Here is a 15,572-nt window from a genome sequence, read left to right as displayed (position 1 = left end):
TTTTCCTCACATGGTCCTCCATTAACTATCCTGCTCTTTACATCTCATTTGTTTCTTGTTTGTGGCTTACAATTATCTCTTCAGCTTGACCATTACAGGAATTCTTCTTTACTGACCCTTTGCAATTACCCTTGAGTGCAATTCTGTTCTTGATGGGCATCTTGTTCTGTTCCCTTTCCCACCCCATGTGATTCTAAGTGTTCTCAGGATCTCAGCCCAGTGTAAGGCAATCTGCTTAGCTAGCTCTTCTAATGCATGAACACTGGGTCTGGCAACAAAAGATAAAAAAGAAAAAGTAATTCACGTGGTTTATTAAGGGTCAGGAATTACCTGCTCTGATGCAGCAAAACGTCTAGAAGGTGAAGGATTCAAGTGGTATGTAAAGTTGGACAGGAAGTTGAGAGATGTCAAAAGATAAGTGGTCTTCTATAAGAATATATATAAGTGGAGGATCTAATTGTTACTTCCTTTGAACATTTACTGAATAACCACTGTAATGCATAGCTGCCATGAAGAAAAGAAAGTTTAATAAGGAAGTAAAACTACAGATCAAAGCAGAAGCTTCTAGACTAGACTTTTCCAGGTCTGGTTTTGGATCTTTTAAAACTAATTTTACAGAATTAGTTCAGTATGATATCACTTATATGTGGAATCTAAAAAAGAAAACAAACTGCCCTTTACGTGGTCACGCTGAGCTAGCGCCTGGGCCTGGGATGGGGCCGCAGCGTCCACACACTCACCGCCTCCTGCTGTCTCCTGCTGCTTCCGGACCATGGTCACCGGCAAAGTGAGCAAGCTTCAAGCCTTCGTGAAAATGTGCAAGCAGGACACGAGTGTTCTGCACACCGAGGAAATGCACTTCCTGAGGGAGTGGGTGGAGAGCATGGGGGGTAAAATACCACCTGCTACTCATAAAACTAAATTGGAAGAAAATACCAAGGAAGAAAAAACAGATAGTAAGAAAGTGGAGGAAAACATAAAGACAGACGAACCATCAAGTGAGGAAAGTGATCTAGAAATTGACAATGAAGGTGTGCTTGAACCAGGCACTGATGCCCCTGAAGAAATGGGAGATGAAAATGTAGAGATAACTGAGGAGATGATGGATCAGGCAAATGATAAAAACGTGGCTGCCATTGATGCCTTAAATGTTGGTGAACTACAGAAAGCCATTGATTGTTCACAGATGCCATCAAGCTAAATCCTCGTTTGGCCATTCTGTATGCCAAGAGAGCAAGTGTCTTCATCAAATTACAGAAGCCAAATGCTGCCATCCGAGACTGTGACAGAGCTATTGAAATAAATCCTGATTCTGCTCAGCCATACAAGTGGCGAGGGAAAGCACACAGACTTTTGAGCCATTGGGAAGAAGCTGCCTATGATCTTGCCCTTGCCTGTGAACTGGATTATGATGAAGATGCTAGTGCAATGCTGAAAGAAGTTCAACCAAGGGCCTAGAAAATTGCTGAACATCAGAGAAAGTATGAGCGAAAACGTGAAGAGCAAGAGATCAAAGAAAGAATAGAAAGGATCAAGAATGCTCGGGAAGAACATGAGAGAGCCCAGAGGGAGGAAGAAGCCAGACAACAGTCAGGAGCTCAGTATGGCTCTTTTCCAGGCGGCTTTCCTGGCAGAATGCCTGGTAATTTTCCTGGAGGAATGCCTAGAATGGGAGGGGGCATGCCTGGAATGGCAGGAATGCCTGGGCTCAATGAAATTCTTAGTGATCCGGAGGTTCTTGCAGGCATGCAGGATCCAGAAGTTATGGTGGCCTTCCAGGATGTGGCTCAGAACCTGGCAAATATGTCAAAATATCAGAGCAATCCAAAAGTTATGAATCTCATCAGTAAATTGTCGGCCAAATTTGGAAGTCAAGCATAATGCCCTGCTGACAAATAAAGCCCCTGCTGAAGGAAAAGCAACTTAGATCACCTCATGGATGTCATAATAAGACAAACCAGTGTACCTCTGACCTTCTCATGAAGAAAGCTGGGGTGCTTTGAAGATAATCTCTACCCCTCTGCCCCAAATGCAGCTGAAACATTTTACAGTGGTTTTCCATTAGGGTATTCATTCAGATAATGTTTTCTTACTAGAAATTACAAAATTTAAACCTTAAAAATATTTAAAACAAATTAAAAGGGAGTGTTAATCCCTACATTTTTCTTTACTAATCATTTTGGTTTTTTCCTTTGAATTAATTAGGCAAGGAAGATACTTCAGTATGGAAGATTTATTGTTCAAGTTTGAGTGAGATAAGATTTATTAGTGGGAGGCAAATGTAACATTTAAATAGATAAAGTTTGAGCTGGATATATGGTTACTGAAGCATTTTGATTTATCTTTTTAATTGCTTTATTATTATTTTTTTTAATGATTTGCTTCCATGAAACTATTGGGACCACCAGTATTTCAGTAGGACCTGGGTAGGGACTGGAAGTACTTGGCAGGGCAGCAGTAATCTTACTGCATTTTATATAATGTGTACCCTTGTGCAGATGCATTTAAATCTTACACTGTGGTGAAGGGATGATTTTTACACTGCTGCAGTAAAATCAGATTACTTAGCTCTGTTCTTATCTGATATCTAAAATAAATGCTTCATATTACCACATATGGGAAATAAGGAAATACTTTTCTTCTTGTATTTCTATGTTTAAAATGTTCTTTTCAGATCAGAAGATGCCCAACTCTTTGTCTGCTTTCTACTTGTTTTCACATTTTCTTTCCTCTTACTCTTCTTGGGCTAAAGATGATGTTTTTTCACTAGCATCATACTGCTATCATCATTCACAGCATAATTAATGCTGGGTTTAATTTAATATGTAATACAAATAGTGGCTACGTAGGGTAATACCCATAATAGATGTAGTTTCTTACTTGGCCAAGAGATTTCATATTTAAGTGTTAGATTTTCTCTTTGGTGAAATCTTAACATACCAAAAGATGTTGGAAGAAGGGATTCACTTTGGTGTTTGGTCTCCTACTTAGGAAATACCTACGGCAGTTAGAGTTTATCTTGTAGTATTAATTTTTGGAGAAGTTTGAATTAATTGATACACAAAGAGGGGAACCTAAATTCCTAATTCAGCATGAACTAAAAAAATTGATGAGATTCATGGTGTTTCTTCATTGTGGAGTTGTCAGCATTATGAAAGATGCATTGTTCTATTCAGCTCTTAAATACTGCAGCCATGTCCCCACCTCTCCTTATTCCTTCCCTCTCCTCCAAGGATAAAGAAAATGATAAATTTTCTGTTGTACATACAATCCTTATATTAAATGAGGCTAAGTCCAGGCACTGTACCAGGAATTGTTAGGTTTCTACTTATTATCTTTCAATGTAAAAAGTGCTAGTTTAAAAGCAATTTCAAGGGATGAGAGCCTCTGTACTTTGCTTATTTGAAGAATCAATGGTAGGAGCAGTGAAGTAAATTCCATGGAATACATTTCTGAAATCATAAGTAAGTTGATTCAAGTTTTTACGCTTTGCTGTACACAAGCAAATAGAAATGCATCTGTTAGGTGAGAAAAAGCTGTATGCTGATTGAGTATGCTTTTTAAAACCCTTTAAAAATACTCAACATTAAAACATGAGTTTGAGCTTGCTGGTGTTCTTTTTGTTAATATGTGTTCTCCTCAAAATTTCCAGTGTGTGCTGTAATTCAGGACCAGCTGCTTCTGGATTTTTCATTTGATTTACACATTACCTAAGTACCTTCTAACATTGCACATATTACCATAAACAGGTAAAAGTAAAATTGGTCTGAAAATGTATCCTGTGCTTTTTAGACTTTTAAGTTAATACAAAGTATGTCTTCAAACAAAAAAAAAGAAAGAAAGAAAACAAACTAATGAATATAACAAAAAAGAATCAGACTCACAGATATAGAGAAAAATTAGTGGTTACCAGTGGGGAAAAGGATGGGAGGGGGGGCAAGATAGGGGTAGGGGATTAAGAGATACAAAATACTACATATAAAATAAATAAGCTACAAGGATCTATTGTACAATATAGGACTATAACCAATATTTTATAATAACTATAAATGAAGTATAACCTTTAAAAATTGTGAATCACTATGTAGTACACCTGAAACTTACATAATATTGTACATCAACTATACCTCAATTAAAAAAAAAAATTTCTGGGACTTCCCTGGCAGTCCAGTGGTTAATACTCCGCGCTTCCACTTCAGGGGGCATGGGTTTGATCTCTGGTTGGGAACTGAAATCCCACATGCCTCATGGTGAGGCTAAAAACAAACAAACAAACAAACAAATTTTGCAAAATTATTTCAGTGCAACATACATTTATTGAACATAAAGTAAAATTATGTTTGTTATTTTTGCATGATAGGGAATCTACTCTGTGTTATTTGTGTTTTTCTTTTATCATTGTTGATTGTGTACACAAGAGTATATGCAGACTATTTCTTTTTTTTTTTTTTTTTTTTTTTTTGCGGTACGCGGGCCTCTCACTGTTGTGGCCTCTCCCGTTGCGGAGCACAGGCTCCGGACACGCAGGCTCAGTGGCCATGGCTCATGGGCCTAGCTGTTCCGCGCATGTGGGATCTTCCCAGAAAGCAGCACAAACCCGCGTCGCCTGCATTGGCAGGCGGACTCTCAACCACTGCGCCACCAGGGAAGCCCAGACTTCTTCAGTGAGCACAGAGATCCCTTAGTGATCTATTTCATTTAATAAGCTCTTGTCTAGTACTTGCTATGTGTCAGGCACTTTTTTAAGCGCTTTACCAATGTTAACTTATGAAATCTTATGACTTCATGTAAATTTATTTTTCCTGGTAACTTATGTGAGGATCCTAAACAGTGACTCTCCTGGAACATTCCTGTTAATAAATTTATTTAATAAATCAAACATACTAAGAATAAATACATTTAAGTAGTAATCAAATGCTACCATGACGAACATACTGATGTCTATATTTGCAGTCTATTTGATCTCTCTTAACACAAGAAGGACACATATGAGTAGATTCACCTATTCATTTATTCATGTATGTATGCATATCTCCTTTTATTCAATACACTTTTACTAAGTATTGCTGTGTAAAAGCAACATGTTCAGTGATTTAAAAAAAAAGTTATGAATAAGATCACTTCATATTCAAGAAGTTTATATACTGGGGGCCGTATGTTGGGGCAAAGAATACAGATAAGACAAGAAAGCAAATATGTACACAGAATACATGTTAGCTTGAAAAAAGAAGTTCTATAATAAACATAAAAATAATGCCCAGGGTGGACTATGTAAAACTAGAGATGGGAGCATTTAAGCTGAATATGTGCCATTTTAGTGATGGAAGTCCTTACTATGACACAGGCCAAGAGGGTGTAGAAATATGGATGGACTTCAGCTGGATCAAGATTTTCCTGGGCTACAGTGATGTGTTGACAATTGTTAGGGGAAAATCATTTGCTAGATTATCGAGAAAATGCAGCCTCTCCAGTAAAAGGAAATTTTTCTACTAGTTTCCAGTGGTAAAATAGTCTACCAGTTCTACATTTTTTGTTTTACTGTTTCTGAATTTTGATTGCCGTAAGAACTAGAAATATCTTTCATCTCCAGCTGGCAATAAAGCTCTACTCCATTTTCCAAGTTGGACTGCTATAATCTTCTTTAATGAGTCTACCATAGCTCACTCTCTCCAGAGCCTCCAACTGGATCAAAAAATAATCCTTAGCCAAAGGAGCAGCAGAACAGCATGGTTTCTCCATCCTGATGCAATGCTTTTTACAATAGTTACTACTTGATTTCTGTTCCAACTAAGAGGTGTTTTGACAGATTAAATAAAAGATGAGCCTTGAAAACTCATGAACCTTGTTTCCTTATCTCTACTTTATCATAATAAAAACATTAATTCTGTTCTCAGAGAGGGAAAAAATTCAAAGATTCCCCAATTTTTGCCTGGTATAATCAGATAACAGCAATCAGATTTTTTAAAGGTGACATCATGTAAAGTCTTTTCAGACTACAGCAATACTTGCTGGTCTAAAATATTAAAACTACTAATTAATGAATTTTTGAATGAGGAAGCAGTAAGTGATCAGCTGAATTGCAAGTTCTGAAATTTTGTAACATCTGCTACTCTTGAAACAATAATATACGAATGAAAATTTCTTCTATACTTTTGGAAATGTTGTTAATCTTGCATTACCTACAAGCAGATTCCATACAAACATCTTAATAAATGTCTCATGAAAAGCTAGTTAAGATAGGTAACGATAGCCTCATTTAAAGAAAAACGTAAGACAGTGTTTGCATTTGCCTGTGTTTACCAAAACTGATTGAATATTTTCCATGTAGTTAATGACTGTAGAAGAAATTAACTCACACATTCATTGTGTATAATTGTACTTATTTTCCTTATTCAATACAAAAGGTTGTTGTCAAATTATGCTGTTTGTAGCACCTATGGCAGCTAACTGGGTACAGAGAGAGGAGGTCAGAAATATCAGGTAAAAGCTGGCTGTTGATATGGACATGACATCTCATTTTGGAGCAGTACAATTTATGCTGTCTGATATTTCAGGAACTTTCTATGCATTTTTCTTCCATACGAAGGGAGAAATTATATAGAAACTATGATTGTTTGTGGTGTTTTGAAACAATAAAGAAGTAAGTTATGAAGGGAATGATTTTACATTTTTGACACATTAAACCAAATATAGAAGACAAACGTGCCAAAGGTCACCTCAACAATATTACAGACTCTTGCAATCTGATTCTTTAAACCAAACCTAGCAAAGCACAAGTTATTTACTAGAAAACAAAACTACACCAAAAACAAACAAAAAACTCCAATCAGCCTGAATTTCACTGGAAATTTGTAGGGCTAATGTGACACGAACTTCAAGTTGTCCATGAATGGTCAGTTGAGAAGGACACTTACATTGAACACATTTGCAATTTTAGTCCACGCTCTTCATAGCTTTTGAAATTTCAAACTTACTCATACAGATACAGCACATTAGCTGTAGCCAAACTGAATAAACACACTCTAAGTGTTTTAAATCAGTCCTTAAAACAATTTTCAATTTTGGGTTATAAGGGATGAAAATTTCCTTATGCACATTGCTTAAAAACTTCTCCTGGTTGGTTTCATTTTTGTGTGTGTTTAATTTAGCCAGCTCATTTTCTTCAGATTTATTTTCACCAATTACATAGCAGTCAATCAAATATATAAGATTCATGCCATTGACGTTTTCAAAGTTACATAGCTACTAATCAATAGGCTAAAATATTATGCCTCATTCTCATACCCACTGGGTAAATGGTGGATTAGAGAAGATATTTTAACAAAGAAATAGAGAGAGATAAAAAGAGAAACAAGAGTGTGCCACAGTTCCAAGATCTTTATGGACAAGTAAAATTAATCCATGTATTGAAAAGAGGCTTGGCAATAACTTGTCAGGGCCCATGTATGTGGTAAAGCAGTAAACCAGAGGCAGAATTGAGATTCAGGAGGGATATCACATTTTTTATTAGACATTTGCAATATTTTGGTAATCATTTACCTTGAAAGCCTTGGTAGGAGTCAAGATCATCTCTCCTCAGAAAAGCTGAACATTCTGGCTTTCCCAGCTAGGGTATGGTCCTGTGACTCAGCTCCACAAACCACGCGATCTAGACTTGAATTTGGACTATGTGTCTCTCTCTCTCTTTCTCATGACTGTGGTGGCAATTTCTACAAGGCCAAGCTCCCTGTGCAGAAAGTTTTGTGATTTATTTTTTAGCTAGGAGCTCACATTCCTTGAATCTTTGTGGGAATAATTTGAGGCCTGGGTAAAGGATGTGTTCTTCTGAGAGGATACAACACAGACTGTTTTCACAGGCAAAACTTTGGTAATAACACTCTGGGAACTGCCGAGAAATCAATTTGACTAGTCCATTAAATAGTGCCTTAAATAGGCTTGTATTTAAAGAGCCATTAGCATGTCTTTTTGGCACGTGTGGTGCTAGCTGGTGAACATTATTAAAGGTCTAGAATTAGGCTTGTTTAATAGTATTCAGAGGTGAGAATGAAAAATATTGGGCAAAGGGGAACTACAGTTGCCAGTATGCACTTTCTGATTTTTAATGACATTTGATGTCTAGCTGAAGTCTTTTGCTACTCTTTTTTTTTTTTTTAACATCTTTATTGGGGTATAATTGCTTTACAATGGTGTGTTAGTTTCTGCTTTATAACAAAGTGAATCAGTTATACATATACATATGTTCCCATATCTCTTCCCTCTTACTTTTTTCCTTCAGTGTGACTTTTCAGATTGAAGCAAATGTAATCTCTAATTGAAGGTATTTGGATATAGATTGTGATTCAGAAACCGTAGATTCAAGTTTCATCCTTTTTTGAGAAACACATTTTTGGTTCTTATCTTTTGGTGAAAATATATAAGAATGTATTGTGGATATTTGCTTACGAATGGAATTGCTGGGTCATACTGTATCTTTATGAAAAAGCTTTCCTAAATAGTTGTACCAATTTACATCCCAGGCAGTCTATGATAACCCAGGCATACCACATCTTTATCAACTTGTCAATCTTTTTCATTTTAGCCATTCTGATAAGTAGTAGTGTCTCACTGTGATTATAATTTGCATTTCCCTGATGAGCTTGAGGACCCTTAATATGTTTATGGTCTTTTGGATAACTTCATTTGTAAAGTGCTTATTCATTTCTTTTGCCTATTTTTCACTGGGCTATCAGTATCTTTTATTGATTTGGTGGGAGCTCTTTATGTATACTGGATACACGTTTTCTGTTGATTATATGTACTATGTAAAATTTCCACTGCTTTATGACTTGATTGTGATCAACAAAATTTTTTATTTTATTTTAGTAAATTGTTTGACACAGATTTTAAGCTCAGAAGTTTTTATGTTAGTATTTAAGAAATCTTTGTCTACCCCTGAAATCTTGAATATATTCTCTCACAATCTGCCAACTGGTTTTGGGTAGGCCATAATGGAGAAGTAAAGATTCATTTTATTTCACACATATATCCCATTGACCCAGGACCACTTTTTGAATAAAACTGACATATCTATACTGTTCTTCAGTGCTGTTTTTATGTTAAATCAAGTATTGTTTAATGCCCTTTTTGTTCTGTTCTATTACTATATTTGTACCAATACCACAATGTCCTAATTTTTGGAGTGTTGTAATAAACCTTTTATCTGTTACTGTAAGTACTCCAATTTTTTCTATAAGATTGTCTTTGCATTTGTATATACATTTTAGAATCACCTCAATTACTGACAAAACCACCTTATGAATTTTAATGGGGATTGTTTTGAATCTGTAGATCAATTTTGGTAGAACAAACTGTAAGGTCGGATCTTAACAAACGGCACCACGAAACAGAGGAAAGCTTCAAGTGAGCTTTATTAGGGAGCGCTCCCGGGCGAGGTTCACTGGTCCGAGAGAAAGGAGCCAGAGAAGTCGCACCCGGGCGAGGGTTGGGCAAGATTTTATAGGGGAAGAAGGGAAAGGGGTGTGGTGAATCTGGGAGGGCGCAGAGTATTCCTTATTTGGTGGTCTTTTCGGGTATCCTGGGGAACCGTTAGTCCCGCCCCTCGAAAGGCAGGAAGGCTGGGCCGGGTTCAAAGTCCCCAGGTCAGTTCCTGGAACTGGGTGGTCCGGAATGTCTCCAGGGCAGTTTCTGGAACTGGGTGGTCTGGAGAATTTCGGTCTGATGCAACCTGTGAATCTGATTGTGTTCCCCTGCCTCGGGCCAGTTGGCCTTACACAAACATCTTCATAATATTGAGTCTTCCAATAATTAGCATGTTAAATTTTGATTGATTTGAGTCTTTTTAATTTATCTCAGTAGTATTATATAATTTTCTAAATAAAAATCTCACATCTTTTGTTAGAGTTATTACAGTGTATTTGTTATTTTCTCAGGCCATTGTGAATTAAACATATTTTTTAAATGTTTTCTAAATGGTTGCTCTCAATGTAGAGGAATACAATTGATTTTTCTGGTAGAGTTATGCAAGCCAGTAATATTCTAAGACTCAGATATTAACTCTAATAGTTTATCCTTAGATTTTTTTTTGGACTTTTCTATAAATACAATCAGGTCATCTTCTAAAAACAAAAATTAGAAGCTTAATTATTTTTCCTATTCTTACACAGTTATTTTTCTTGTGTAATTGTACTAGTTAGGATCTTCAATACAAAGCTGAATAAAAGTGGTGGTGACCAGTATTTCTATCTAGTTTCTGATTTCAGAGATATGATACAATATCTAAACATGAAATATGATATTTGTGTAGCATTTTTGTAGATACAATAGGGGAGCAAAACTTGCCAACCAAAAAATGCCTCTTTGGTATGTGGAGTACTTCAAGCTGAAATCAATCAAGGAAGACTCAGGAAGAAACTTTGACCTTCCCCCTAATATCTAAAAGAATATAAATAGAGGACCTGTTCCAGGAAGGGAACTATCATCATAGATAACAATAGTATGTAGTATGAACTGCATGTGTAGACAAGTAGGAACATAGCAAAGTCTGTTAAAATTCCTCTCTGTGTCCCATTGTCTCTGCATGGTCCAGCAAACATTTATTTACCAAACATTTGCTTTTCCAACTCCATGTCAATTGTTTTCTTCCATTTTGAAGTCACAAACCACTACTCCTGACATCCTCTTTTGTCTTTAGTTGAAGATGACATTTCAGTTGAGCGCTTTGGCCATTTTGACAAGTTACTCAGTTTTTCTGTGTCTTTCAAGTATACATGTTATTAAATTATTTGATTTTTCTTCTTTTAATCTGTCTTATGTTGGCCAGAAGAACACAGAAGGGGAGAGAAAATTTTCGTCCGCCCTGACTATGCCCTTTTTCAGACTAAGAACATTCCCTTCTAGTTCCTAGATTGCTAAAAGTTTTTTGTTGTTGTTGTTGTTTTTTGCGGTATGTGGGCCTCTCACTGCTGTGGCCTCTCCCGTTGCAGAGCACGGGCTCCGGACGCGCAGGCCCAGTGGCCATGGCCCACAGGCCCAGCTGCTCCGCGGCATGTGGGATCCTCCCGGATCAGGGCACGAATCCACGTCCCCCTGCATCGGCAGGAGGACTCCCAACCACTGCGCCACCAGGGAAGCCCTCTAAAAGCTTTTATTATGAAAAAGTATTGAATTACCGCAAGTTATTTTTCTGCTTCTATTAGGATAATCATATACTTTTGCTTATTCACTTATATGGTAAATTAATTGATTTTTTACAATGTTAAACCAATGATGCTTTATTAGAATAAATTTTACATTTCTGTAATGTATTCTCCTTTTATATAGTACTGGATTTAGTTTGCTAACATTTTGCTTAGAATTTTTATATCTACGTTTGTGAGAGAGATAAATTAACCATATTTATAATCTTTCAAATTTTGATGCCAAGGAAATCTGATTTAGTAAAATAAGTTGGGAAGTCTTTATTTTTCTTCTTCTTCATCTTACTTTCTAGGATATTTTGGATAAATTGTATTTATATATTATTTAGTGTTTGAAGTATTTCACCAGTGGCTTGGAGTTTTTGTTGGGAAGTTTTTAAATTAAGGATTTGAGTGCCTCAATGGAGTTGATACTCTATTTTTTTCATGTCAGTTATGGTAAATCTTATATTTTCTAGATATTTGTCAAGTTTACATAAATTTGCAAAATCTGTGGCTTAAAGACATTTATAACATTCTATTATTATCTATGTAATGCTAATAAAATTTGCAATGATACCACTTTTTTATTCATTATATTGATTATATAGGCCTTTGTCTGGGTTTACAAAATGTATTAATCTGGGGCTTCCCTGGTGGCGCAGTGGTTGAGAGTCTGCCTGCCGATGCAGGGGACACGGGTTCGTGTCCCGGTCCGGGAAGATTCCACATGCCACGGAGCGGCTGGGCCCATGAGCCATAGCTGCTGAGCCTGCGCGTCCGGAGCCTGTGCTCCGCAACGGGAGAGGCCACAACAGTGAGAGGCCAGCGTACTGCAAAAAAAAAAAAAAAAAAAAAAGTGTTAATCTGAGCTTAACTGATAAAGAATATACTCTGTGTGATTTTAGTGCTTTGATATTTATTGCTACTTACTTTATGGTACAGAATATCATCAAATTTAATATATGCATATATCCCATTTATACTCAAAAAGAATATGTAATCTTCAATATATGGAAACAATTTTAATATTCCATATCTTTATTGATTTTGTGCCTATGTGACTCACATAAAGATGTTTTAAAATTTCTAACCTAAATTGTAGATTTCTCTATTTCTCCTTTTAGTTCTATTTTTTATATATGGTAAAGCTATAATTAGGTACATATATATCTAGATTGTTCTTTTCATCATTTTGAATCATCATAAGGATGTATGGAAACATAGAAGAGAATCTGAAGAAAACTTCAAGCAATACAAGAAGAGAGGCAATTTCATTGCAATATATGGTAAAGATTTTGAGCAATTTCTTAGATGGGAAGATGGACAATGGGAGGTCTGTATTAGAACCTTACTATGGATAGAATATCCATAACTATGCAACTGTTTTCGGCATAGCAGGCTACATATAGATTCTATTCCATAGTGTTTGTTAGTGTAGTCATTTACAAATAATCATTTCACTGCCTTCATAAGTTAAAAATTAATGAACCAAACCAGGTTTATGGGGTTGAGGCAGAAAGGAACTACTACGTTTGAAAAATATTATTTTGTGTGATTGCTATACACTAAAAACAAAAAGAACTATACACAAATGCAATAACACCAATGTGATATGCACTAGCATTTATCACCTTATTTTTTACAGATGGTAAAAGCATAACTTAATTTTGAGGTATGAGAAGCAAATTATAACTCTTGACAAGAGAATAAATTGTTTAGAAAACTTCAATTAGAAATTGAGTGACGAAGCCAAAAAAAGGTATCCACTGGATTTGACAAAAGTCACTGATGATATTGGCAAGAATTGTTTCAGTGGAGGAATGGGGGAAAAGTACACTCACAGCTGAAGAGCGAATAACAGATGCAGAAATGGAAACCATGAGATGAGTCAAGAGGCTCAAGAAACTTGAGAATGAAATGAAGGAGAAAGGTAGTGTAGAAACCAGAGGGTGACACAGTTAAGGGAAAATTTTGCAATTTCTTTCTAATTGGGGGGTCCAATTTTACATATATATATATATATATATATATATGTATATGATATATAGGAGAATAAATCAATATAGTAGTTAAAGGGGGAAAGGGAATAAACTGATGAAGCCAAATCACTTATCACTGAGAAGACACCAGGAGAGAAGTGAGTAGAGAAGGATGGATGTGGATATTGTTTCTAAATTTGGGGGGCTAGTAATGGGTCAAGCAAGAGATAAGAAAGTTCCCATCAGATTGCCCCACTCTTCTTGGTTCAGTAAGGGAAATGGTCATCCACTAAAAGGAAAAAAGAAAATAGACATGAAAAAGCCCTGAAGATGGTTACTAAAGTTTGAAATACCTGTTGAGAAAATAGAGGATTAAACTGAATAAAGATGAAGGCAAGAATTTCCATGCAATACTGAAGGTCCAAGTGAGGTTGAAATCCAGAATTCTAAAGAAAGTAGCAGTCTTCAAGACTATGTACCTTCCCCCAGCCATAGAGGATGAAGAGTAGAAGCTAAATAAAGTAAATGCGGAGGAGAAAGAACCATAGTTATGTATGTGTAGATATTTATTAAGTTGTGCAACTAGAATTTGTCCACTTTGTAGTTTATATGTAACACCTCAACATACAAGGGTATTAAAAAAATAAAATAGTGAGTGGACCATTTCAGGTTCATTACAGTCTGGATTGGGTGGATGCTATTGACTAGATTCTTACACTCACAGTAGCTTTGAGATTCTTTATCTTAGTACTTCTTGAATTTGAAGGAGCAAGCAGTACACTGGGGATCATGCTAAGTCATAGACTCCAATTGAGTTGCTCTGAGGTAGAACTCGAGATTCTGCCTTTCTAAGACTCCCAGATACTGCTGCTAGTCCGTGGGCCACACTGCTTATAATCCTATATGATACACAAGAATATTGGGTGAAAAATAATACAGTTTGTTAAATAAGTGCTTTTCCTACATAGTAAATGGTGTGATTGATTTTTTAACTTAAATTTATTTCAACTAATAGTGATGTATTATTTTCTTCTAGATATCTGGCATATTAGGTTATATGGCTATACATCAAAGGCAGCATTGACATTCACAGACATGTCACCCATGTGTTGTTTATGAACAATGGTAGATGGAGTATTTTTCCAGTACTCCTAGGAGAGGTGATAATTCTGCCTCTTTTCCCCTCTCCCCAGTCCCCATCCAGGATGTTAAGCAGAGCTAGCTTAAAACAATTGTTCGGGGGAACCAAAGTGGACCACATCATAGATTTATTTTGCCATATAAAAGATCAATTTTATTAATAATTTATTTCTACAGCACATTTTTTTTTTCTCTATAAACTTGTGAAATGAGAGAGCATGCCTTTTTTACGGAAACTTCTTCAACACAAAATCTCTCTGTCCCTGCCCCCACTTCCCTCCCACTCCCCCTTAAAGCTAAGGCCCAAAGACACTGAAGCCCTTTTTAGTTTATGTTGCATCCCTTCGATCAGGTGGAAAAGTTACTAAACTGGGAGGTGTGCTTTAGTTATATGCAATTTTCTGAAGGATTTCAAATTTCAGTGATTTGTGAATGGGATAAACTAAAACTTGCATTTCACTCTCACTTTGGTTCAGGAAGTACATTTTCTGTTGATGAGCTTGTGAACATTCATATTTCACCTGAGATCCTAGTCAACATACAGAGATAATTGAAAATGGGCTAAAATTTTCTGTGCTTCTGAATGGTAATAGTCTTAGTGGAGAATTTGTTACAAAATGAATGGCAATTTCAGCAGGTATCCAAGTATTTAATAAACATTTCAGTATTACAAAAACATAAGGGAATTCTCAAATTTAGAGATGTAGAGTCATTTATTCTACTCATTTTAAAACACAACGGGAGGTATGGAGGCATTTAGGATTTAGGAAAATAGGTTTTGGAATCAATAACCTACAGGGCTTATTTTGATCTTAATAACAGTGGTTTATAGATCTTGTCATATCAAATAACCATAATAAACATCCATATAATGATGCTTGACATTGTGTGTTGAGAACATATGTTACATTTTCTTATGTATATTGTTTTGTTGAGCTCTCTCAATAAAATTAGGTGGATACTTAGATTTTTATCTTATAGTCAGAAAACTAATCCAAAATGTAGCAGTGTCAGAATTCAAACCCAGGTTTTTCTTAACCTAAAACTGATACATATTTCACTTTACCACATCCCCATACAATGAAGATTAGATTCTCAACTCAAGCATTCAAATTCTGATGTTTAAAAGGGACCTTAGAACATGAGATTCTTAAAATATTTCTCCACTTTCGATATGTAAAACTAGTATTTCCCTATTAATTCATTGTCATTAGCCACTGCCTGAACATGCTGATTTTCTTGTCTGCTATAACATATTCAATCCCTACCAGAATAT

The 15,572-nt window shown here is 36.0% G+C and overlaps 1 pseudogene across 1 annotated transcript; it reads left to right on the top strand.

The window, feature by feature from the left end:
• The first annotated feature begins 747 nt into the window (after positions 1–747).
• Positions 748–1,919, top strand: LOC309829278 (hsc70-interacting protein-like; annotated as a pseudogene). The gene has a single exon. The product of its transcript is annotated as a hsc70-interacting protein-like (transcript).
• The last annotated feature ends 13,653 nt before the right edge of the window (positions 1,920–15,572 follow it).

Source organism: Grampus griseus (genome assembly GCF_964374135.1).
Source record: "Grampus griseus genome assembly, chromosome: 1".
In the NCBI taxonomy this organism is placed as follows: Eukaryota; Metazoa; Chordata; class Mammalia; order Artiodactyla; family Delphinidae; genus Grampus; species Grampus griseus.
This window is presented reverse-complemented; position numbering and strand designations above follow the sequence as displayed.